The sequence below is a fragment of the Corvus hawaiiensis genome, chromosome 1 (assembly GCF_020740725.1).
Source record: "Corvus hawaiiensis isolate bCorHaw1 chromosome 1, bCorHaw1.pri.cur, whole genome shotgun sequence".
Taxonomy (NCBI): Eukaryota; Metazoa; Chordata; class Aves; order Passeriformes; family Corvidae; genus Corvus; species Corvus hawaiiensis.
In genome coordinates this window covers 22772837-22782501 of record NC_063213.1, presented here as the reverse complement: position 1 = coordinate 22782501, position 9665 = coordinate 22772837, and the positions used below count along the sequence as shown (strand labels likewise).

Below are 9665 nucleotides of genomic sequence, written 5' to 3'. Positions count from 1 at the left end.
CTCAAGAAGTGGTGGCATTGTCCCAGGTGACGCAGATCAAGCGTCTCAGCAAAGAGACATTTCTCCTGTGGCAGCTGAACTGTGCCTTGAACCAAAACCCCCAAAGTCAGACAAGAAGCTTCCCAAGTTCATAGAATAAACTAGCATTTTATAAGTCTTCCCTTTCAACACTATGTCCACTGATACCAAACCATTTAAAAGCTGCTTTTGCAATGCTTAATCCATTTTTCTCTCTGAATGTCTTTAACACAAGCTGGTTTCTATCTCTTGTTGTATAGAACCCTTTCTCCCTACCCCTCTCACCATCTCAGGAACCTTGATGTGATTAATAATTGCATTGAAGGAACACTGCTTTTGTGGTTTGATGGAGCAGTTTGCGTGGTCTGCAGGCTAGCAGCTGGAGAGCTATGTCAGTGCCATCACCCTAAACTCACATTTGGTTGCAAAGGCATCTGAGCATTTGGGAAAAGGTTGATTTCTGAAAGACGTGAGAACTGATAAAAAACAAGGTGCCCCAGCACTTGCTGTTTCAGAGGGCTTCAAAATTTCTGTTACAGTGATATTAAAAAGTAAAAAAAGAGCACTGATTAGAGTACAAGAACAGAAACCTTACAATTTAAAAGGATATTATTGGCAAGAAAAAGTATCATTATATTTGCATCGCACACAGGAAACTGATGTGCAACAGAAAGAGGAGATTTGTCCATTTGGAGCATATGTTTCCAGAGTACCATCCCAAAGATTCATCCTCAAAAAATAACTTCCCACAATATCATCAGCAACAGAGCTCTCTGTTGACTGATAGGCTCTAAAAACACTGCTGATGTTTCACAATAAATAAGTGCAGGGAATTTTTTCTTTAGTTTCCAGACTTGCTTTTTGAGATGGCATCAGATCAAGGCCAATGGATTGTACTGATGACAAGCATTTGTGCTTTGCTCTTAGTCACTAACTCCATCTTCATTTCTGTTATCAATGTTTTTTCCTTGTCACAGAGGTTCTGGTGGAATCTTTGCACCTGTTTGTATTTCCTATTGAAATGCTTAAAAAGCACAACTTTCTTGTTTCCCAAGTGAGTTTTAAGTACCGGATACTTACATTGATACTTGGTGTCACAGTAGTGATTGTGGTTTGCCTCCTTTTTTCTTCATTGGATAGGGAGAACATCACCAGTGTTGCAAAATCAAATCTTTATTTCACCAAAACTTCACCAGTGTTCTACTGTTTTCATTTCTGTCTGGGTGAATGTGCCACTTGCCAGGGAATATCATCTCACAGTTCTGTGTTTAGCCCAAAGCTAGGCTGCCTCTTTGATCAATAGAGAAAACAACCTCTTTGTGTCTTCCTCTTAACATGGGTGAACTCAACTGAAAAGATTGGTTGGGAGAAAACATGCTGGCTTACAGGAAGATTCCAATCTTCAGTGAACCAGTAATGAGCTTTCAGGGTTACAGCTAGGCAGACATTGACAGTCTTAAAGCAACTCTGTTGCTCTGTAGTTTAACAAAAAGAATAGAGTAACTTTGTAAATTCATATTCCACATGTCAAAATTAGGTGTCTAGAGACTTCAGTGTAAAGACTTCTGATTGTTGCAATCTTTCCATGTCTCTTCCCCGTGCTAATGAGAGTTGAAGCATTGAATCCAGGAGGCAATAATGCAATGAAGCCACCTCCCACTTTATCTTATGTCTAACTCAGCCGTGTTGCAGATCAGTCTTTCCCTCCCTCCTCTGTAATGGAAAGCAAGGCAGCTCCTTAAACTAATAGTCTCAGTGGCTTTGGTTGAACCTGCAGGGAAAGAAGCCTGCCTTTGGCATTTTTCAGCAACGACTTAAATATCTGTGAGCCATGTTTGTTTATCTTTGGGTTAAACAAACAGAAAGGTAGGAGAGCTGGGATCAATTTCTGGCTGTGCTGGAGGCTTCCTTTGTGCTTGGTAAAAAGGAGATAATCCTCCCTCTACACAAGAGTGGACAGTCTCCCCAGTTCAAGGTATGCAGGAACCGTGTATTGGGATGCATTAATGCAAAATCAGAAAAGATGGTTTTCAATTTTCATTAGGACTGCTAGATACTTTCAGAATAAAGGAATGCTTTGCAATTTTATTTTGCTTTCCAAATTTAGTTATAAAAAGCCCTAAGACCACTAAAGGAAATTACTAGACACTTCTCCTAGTATTTCCTATCCATTCTAAGATTCACCAAAAATGAAGTCATACAATAGGGTGGTTAATTGTTACAAGCTGATTTGGCAATGGTCTTCCAGAGAGCTCTACTTTTATTTTTAGAAGACTATATAGAAGAAAATATCCATCACTGGTTGCATTCTTGTGTTCTATAAGGTTTTTTTACTTCATTATGTAATTATTTGTTACCTGTTTTCTCCAGTAAGAAATAGAATATCTTCAGTACTGAAGATTCTGGTAGGAAAGTTGTGACCCCTGAAAATTCAGAACAAAATGTTCTACTTCGGTTGATTTGAACCAAAGATGGAGGTTTTTATTTTGTTGAACTACATCAAAATGCTTTTTTCACAACTATTTGTTCTGAAACAACCTGTCTTGCTTATGACACAGTGCGTCATGAGAAATGTATCTCAATGCTCTATTAATTTCCAGGCTATTCTTTGAAGGATAGAGTTTCCCATCACGTGTCTTGATCTCTTTCTGATCAAATAATCTGCTTTGTCATGGGAATTTCACAAGACTGTGTGCCCCAGAGTAGATGTAGCATGCTGTACAAGGATGATTTCTAGCACAAACTGTGGTTACACATACAACCCCATAGGCAAAGTACCACTATAGAGAAATACAGTTTAACATTAAACTTACTTAAAATTAATTGTATTTTGATCACCAAAATTGAGATTTTTTTTAAACTTTTGTCCAACTTTGGGGTAAAAACAAAGCCTGAAAGACTTTAGTTCCCATGAATTCTTCAGTAGGACTTCATGCATTCATTGTTTTTAAAGTGTAAAAAAAAGAATATATGCAGACTTAGGAATGATATTTGGAAGTGAGATGAGGAGCAAAAAAAATGCAGTAGCCTTATGTTACAGTCTAGCAACATTTTTCAATATTAGGGTAAAGCCAAGTCAGCCACATTCTAGAGAGGAGAGCTAGCTATTACTGCAGGTGCCATTACTAATTACCATGTCACTATGCAGACATGGAACAGTTGAGAGCTATCATACAGCTTCCTCTTACATGATACACTGAAAAGGCTTTTGCTTCCCTTCTATTCACTTCTGGCCCAGATAAGCTGATTTAATTAGATTCTTTGTAATATTTAAGTTCAGAAATGACAGACTTTACTCATGCAGAATGATAAAATTTCATGAGTTTTGCCTTAAGTATAAACTCAATATTTGAATCTCAACACTTAACAGAGATCAATATATATTGAGGGGAAAGTTGGTGATACATACAGGAAAGATGAGCCTATGGCTCTGTTTTTCTACAAGCTATCCCCATCCATGTCCTGAATGACCTGTGTTGTGCCTGCCCATTGGACTGCCTCCCTGACCTTGTCTCTTCTTACGACAGAGCAGATGTTCTTTTGGGGAATTTAATTAATTTTTTTGTCTTTCTCCAGTGGTTTTTATCTTACAGTCTGCCACAAGGAGGAATAAGCTGCAAGGCCAAAAGCAGGCAGGTAAGACAGAAGAACATTGTAACATCATTCATCATGTCTAATAAGGACTGCTTAACTATAAAATATCAAGAACCACAGATCTTGGTCTGGGCTGAGGGGAGCTATTGGGAGAATGTGATATCCATGGTGTATATTTTATTATATAAGGTGTATATTTTTTTCTCTCATGAGGCCTTCATTTGAAAAGTCCTAGGCTCACCTTCTTCACTGGCATGATTTAATTTTCTTTTGCTGAAGGAGTAGAGGTTTCTAGGATGGGTTTGCAGTGTACTCTGGAAGTTATAAGATTATTATATTAGGTGACTGTAATTCTGCTTGACCTAAATGCAAAACTTCTCCCTTGTTCTCACCTACTTTCCTGATCTGTTGAACGCAGGGAATCCAGAGAAAAAAAAATTTTAATAGGAAAGGAACCAGAAGCCCAAGTCACCTCACAGCTCTTCATGTCCACAGAAGAATATTTTGGAAGCCCAAAATATTATTTACCAGTGTTTCCATATCTACACTTTCTATTTATTGGGTCCACAAGCAGAAGATGCAGTTCAACAATTTGTGATTTCATCTTGTCTCCTGTTAGTAAGAGATTGCTAAGGCTAAAATGTCCTATCTTCCCTCAAGTATATGAGGCCACATTTTGCTTAGCAAAGGTACACTTAGATGTTTAGTGAAGAGTCCCAATTAGCACCATAGATGGTTTACAAAGCATTTTTTATTTGTTTGTTTATATTCATTAGGTTTTCTGACAGATTTCTAAAGGACATTATTTCCCCCACTGTTTGGTAATGAGATTCAGTGTTTCTAATGTTGGGAACAAAATAATTGCACAGATCAGGAAACATAAATACCATGCCCCCCTGTTACTATTTCTGTGAGGTCTTGAATATGGAGGAAAAAAACTCAAATAAATGTCAACCTCTCTAATGAGAAACTTGTCATGTGGGTCTTATAATTAGAAAAAAAAGTGGAGACCGTAACTGTGAGTGAAATGACCTGTGTTGCACTACCCAGAGATGTAAAATTTGTCCAAGTCATGAGGTGGACATGGGGTCCTGAGCAGTTTATTACCACTTAACAGGTTAGATGGCTTAGTCTTGGTAGCAGTTCATTGGCATGCTCTTGCCCCACAGAAATACAGGACAATTCAACTTTCTTTGGCCTACAACAAAAGCTAGTTAAGGTGTCACAGCCTGTGTTTGCCTGGTTTTAGAGTACAGCCACACCAGCTACTGCCTCTTACCCAACTTGCAATAACCTACCATGTTCTGCCCATTCAATTTTTTGGTGACCTGCTCCTGCCTATATCGCCTATAAACACAGCACCATTAAATTCATAGTTAAGTTCTTTACTTAACACCCTAGCCACTGCTTCACAGTGCTAAGTTTTTGTTTTGCAGCATTTGTATTCACCGAGTCCTGGAAATCACATCAGCAGCCAGTTTGTGGTATAACGTTCTATTACGTATGTGCTGCTAGGGGAAATACTGTATTAAGTCTCACTTTCTAATCTTATTTTTTACATTTTTAAGGATTTTATAGAGAATCTACAACTTCTGTTGGCTCATGAGTAGGAAATAGTATACAACTAGTAGCTGATTCTAATTCAAATTATGCTCAGTTTGCTACTAGGAAGTCTGTTTTATGTTACTACACAAATTACAGGATGTCAGTAACCTCTATGTTCTCAATTTGGATGGATATCCTTTTACTGAATAAGCCAGAAGAAACTCATGTTAGAATTTAAGAGCAGAAGAATAATCTTCTGAAAGAATGTTTTCTCCTTCTTTACTGACACAATTTTAAGTAGAACAGAAAACAGTAAAAGTTTTTCTTCTCTATTTATTTTTATAGATAAAAAAGCCCCTAGCATTTATCTTATGGAATTCAGGCATCTTCTGCTGCTTGTAGGCATATGTTGCCCTAGCTTTCAGAAGATCAGCAAATGTGTTATTTCAGTGTTAGAAGAGGAAGTGACAACTACAGGCGCTGTGTATTTTCATCTGATTTATTCCTATCTCATCCTCATGAAATGATCAAATAGATACCTTACAGCTCACAGGTATAGCACACTTGGAGTCCAGTAAACAGTGTCATAAGTTCTTGGACATATATTTCCTCCTGCAGAAACTCTTGCAAGTATTCAGCATCTGTCACTACTCTCAAACACATTTAGTGTATGATGCCAAGCCCAGAGAAATCAATATTCACAAATATTCACAAAATTTTGAATACGCTTGAAAAACTATTATGTACCCAAAATTCATACCTGTATATGTTGGAATGAGAATATAAAGTAATATATTAAAATTGTGGCTTTTTTAATTAAAAAACCAGGGATTAAAATTTATTTTAATCAGATTTGCTCTATCTGTATCTTTGGTGGTTCTGCAGCAGATGGTGGAACCCAATTCATAGTGCCTACTTTTTAATACAGGGGCTTAGAGGGTACTGCTATTGATTTATGAAATGTAAAGGCACTTATTTTCCATTTCCTGTTGACATGTATTGCCTTATTCTATGACTACACTACACTTTGAGCTTCCCACAGTGACATGGTTTGGCAACTTTGTCACTCAGGCTAAAGTTTTTCCTTATTTAATGAAATCAATCTTTTGGTCTTTTCTCTAGTTTGACAGATTTCTCTTTTGAGGGGGGAAAATGTAAGAAAAATAAATTATTTTTAGTTCTTCTTTGCAATTTCCGTCTGTCAAACTGATATCAACAGTTTAGTTCAAAAATCTGCATATCCCTATAGGCCTGTTTAATATGTGAGCGGATGGATAACCTGCAATGATAAAAAAAAATTATCAATGCAATGCTTTCACTCTATATAAACATTTGCTACTGATCTTGATAGGTGTGTGTGTAAGGTAAAGTTCATTTTGGGCATAACAAAACCTGTTGAAAAAGACTACCATGGTGTGTGATATTCCTTTTACAGTGTGAGGGCTCTGAAAAGCAGTCATTTCTCTACAGATTAGCAAATACAGACACAATAAAGTGAAGAACAGAATCATTCTCAGGTGCCACTCCTGGTGCTGCAATTCATTGTGCCTTGTGTCTCCAAAACTTTGTTATGAGCAATTTATCTTTTGAAGTAGGTGGCTAGAGAAACCATACTTCCTAAAGGTTCCCCAAAGATTTGCCATCTGTCCAAAGTGATCCACTCTGCCACCTTTATAATTAGCTGGTACCTTACACCTACATTCTCACACCTACTGTAACATACTGTTCTTGAGAATAAGTGTATTGCCACACTCATATCAACTCCTCTTCTAAGACATTGCTATTATGTACCTTTATAAACCAAGACAAAACACAAATGTTTACTCTAGGAAAAAATGATAGTGACATCCCAGAGGAGAACCTAAGTAAACACCTTTCATGGTTGCTTTTTTACCAACCAGGTCTCTGCTAGAGTTTTCAGAAAGTCCAGTAATGTCAAGCTGCAAGAATCTCAGCTTTTCCCACGTGCTCACGCTCACTGGTCCACCCCAAAGGTTAGTTACATCCATGTATTACCAGCAAGGAATACAAGTTATTAGTCTGTCAAGAGATCAACAAATGTGAGTACAATTTTAAATAAGCAGTCAGGCTCTTAATTTGTAAAAGCCATGTACTGATTTATTTGAACAAGATCAAAATAATCTTCTCAATAATAGTTATCTGATCTCTAACAAATTTCTAAAAAATCAAAACTTACCTGAAGCTGCAGTGGGCTTTAGATCCCCTGGAACGTAAAATGCTCTGAGTCCTTATGGCAGCTGCAGCATGCCTTGTCTGTGTTGTGTCTAGAGCGAAGGGAGCCTGCAGAACTGTGAACCTACACCTTTTATTAATGTTCTACCTGCTAAGCTATCTAGATGTAATGCCACCAGATTATTCTGAGGAGAGGAACTTATATTAATCTTTTAGCAACGTGACCCAAAATGCAATGTGACTACTTCCACTTCAGTAATAGTCCCCACAAGAGGGGAAAAGAAGGGAAGATAATTATTAAAAACAAGATCATATGATAGCTACTACAAGATAAAAGTGGTAACAAGACAGTGATGTAAATAATTTTGATGTTTCCACCACAGCATCACTGAATGGCTGGTGTTCTGGGAAAAGGATCCAGTGGAGATTCTGCTTAATTTGGGGTTTGGTACAGAAGAACCTGATGTCTGCACAAAAATCCCTCCTCGGTTCCTCAGTGGTGTTTCTATAGCAAAAGGATTTGATGTCCAAGCCTTTTTGAAAGCTCAGAAGAAGCAGATGGACATTGAGAAGCCAAACCTATATGGTAAGGAGAAACATTTTGGCAAAAGGGGAAATTTTAGCCATAAATAGTGTGGGAACTGAGATGGTAGAGAAGAAGAGGCTTATAAAAGAAAATTCATGAAAAAGATATGTATTTAGGAGACATTGTAGAACCTTACGTAGCCCTTTGTGGCAATGATACTTCCTGATGTGACTGAAGTACTGTTTAGTTCTATTCAGCTGTGGACTCTGATTTATATGCTGAAGCTACCAATTTGTGGCATTTAAAAACAAAGCTTCACGTCCTCTGTAAGACCTACCCCACAACCAGAGATAGTCCTTGGTGTTGCAGAGGCTGCAGAATTAAACGCATCCATTGACTCAGCCACTTCACTGGCAGTACATTAATATGTACCAACCACCACTGGTGATGTAAGTCAATAGAGAAGATACGGAATTCAGCCAGGCCAGACATGGGCCTACATTCCTTTTTACCCTCGGTGGATCCCTCTCGTAGGGCAATGTGCAGAGCAGATAACACAATATTAACTTCCCATGACTAGAGGTGCCAGAGCTTGTGCATTAGACCCTAACTAGACGCTAACAGTTTTGAGGTTCAAATATGCACTAAGGGTAGATGAGGATCATATTTTAAGTACAAAAAATTGCACCATTTAAAGCACACAGTCTTGAATTTTATTCATTTAGATGGTTTAGTTCTTGTTTCATGTATTTTGCTCTTGAGAAATGAATACAAGGTCTTCACTCTAAAGATATTTCTGTATTAAAATAGAATTGTTAATCCACTGGTATATCATCCATCTAAAAAGTCCCTTTTCGACATCATATTCCCACAAGCTGCGGCACAGGATAGCCAGATGGCTCTTGAAATCTTCTGTTTACCGAAGATGCTGAGTGAAGCAGGATCTCTCACATAGCCCATGTATTGTTGTTTAGAAATGCACCAAGCAAGAAGTAAGGATGGAATGAGAATTGAAAGGGAAATCTCAAAGCATTGTGGAAAATGTGTTCCCCCCTGCTCCCCCACCCAGCCCTTCTCTTTTTATAGCAAGTCCCGTGTGCACATTTCAATATTCATAGCAAACTGATATGTCAAACAGGTTTCTCAGCTCTCACTTTATTTCTTTCCTTAGAGAGAGGGAAGACAGGGATCAGACCTAACAGGTACAAGTGGATGGAGATGTATTTGATGAGAGGACTCTTAAATAGATAAGGAATTGGTTGGATGGATGCCTCCAGAGGGTAGTAGCCAATGGCTCAGTCCCGATAGACTCTGGGATCCAGTGCACCTTCAGCAAATTTGCAGATGACACCAAGCTAGGTGGTGCAGTTGACACACCTGAAGAACAGGATGTCATCCAGGGGGACCCGGACAAATTCAAGAAGTGGTCCTGTGGGAATCTCATGAAGTTTAATAAAACCAAGTGCAAGATGCTGGCCCTGGGTCAGGCTGGGGGATGAACAGATCGAGAGGAGCCCTGCCAGGAAAGAATAGGGGGTGTTGACGGATGAGAGGCTGGACAGGACCCAGGAATGTGTGCATTCAGCCCAGAGAGCCAAAGGTGTCTTTGACTGCATCAAATGAAGTGTGGCCAGCAGGGTGAGGGAGGTGATTCTGCTCCTCTGCTTTGCTCTAGTGAGATCTCATCTGGAGTGCTGCATCCAGCTCTGGGGTCCCCAAGCCAGAAAGGACCTGTTAGCCCAGAGAAGGGCTACCAAGATGATGAGAGGGATGGAGCTTTTAGGAAGAA

At 38.8% G+C, this 9665-nt stretch overlaps 1 long non-coding RNA gene across 1 annotated transcript; it reads left to right on the top strand.

Moving 5' to 3' along the window:
- The first annotated feature begins 3598 nt into the window (after nt 1-3598).
- On the top strand, nt 3599-7918 carry LOC125322491. The gene is made up of 3 exons (XR_007202032.1): nt 3599-3654; nt 7059-7151; nt 7734-7918. It is a non-coding gene; the product is annotated as an uncharacterized LOC125322491 (long non-coding RNA).
- Nucleotides 7919-9665: the final 1747 nt, after the last annotated feature.